Source organism: Penaeus monodon, chromosome 27 (genome assembly GCF_015228065.2).
Source record: "Penaeus monodon isolate SGIC_2016 chromosome 27, NSTDA_Pmon_1, whole genome shotgun sequence".
In the NCBI taxonomy this organism is placed as follows: Eukaryota; Metazoa; Arthropoda; class Malacostraca; order Decapoda; family Penaeidae; genus Penaeus; species Penaeus monodon.
The window spans coordinates 21099799-21100310 of record NC_051412.1 but is presented as its reverse complement, the minus strand read 5'-3'; positions in this window follow the sequence as shown (position 1 = coordinate 21100310).

Here is a 512-nt window from a genome sequence, read left to right as displayed (position 1 = left end):
ACGTGGTAAAGGCTTTGTTGATGTAGGTGCTTCTCACAGTGTATTCTAAGGGTGAAGATTTGTTCCATGGTGCTCCTCCCTGCTCTGAAACCTTCTCAAAGACTGAGTCCAAGGTGTTGGCCATTCTGCTGACCGCCAAAGCTTGTTACAAATGACGGGTAACATATCTATCATAGTCTCTCCTCGTGCCTGGACCAGCTCCGATGGAATATTGACCACCCCAGCCGACTTGCCTTTTTCAATGATTTTACTGCGGCTTCAACTTCTCGCAGGATAGGGTAACTGTCGTTGTTTGTTGGTGAAGGGACATCTAGCACCTTAGGATCTCATGTTGTTATCAGTATATACAGTTCGGAACAGTACTCTGTCCATCTCTATTGAGTATCTTGTTCTTCTGTGACACATTTCCCTGCTTTGTTTTGGATGGTAGTGGTTCTCCCTTGTTTAGTGCTCGTCAGTTCTTTCAGTCTGGTAGGCTGTCTTGCTGTTATTATTCTTCAGGTTTTCTTCGA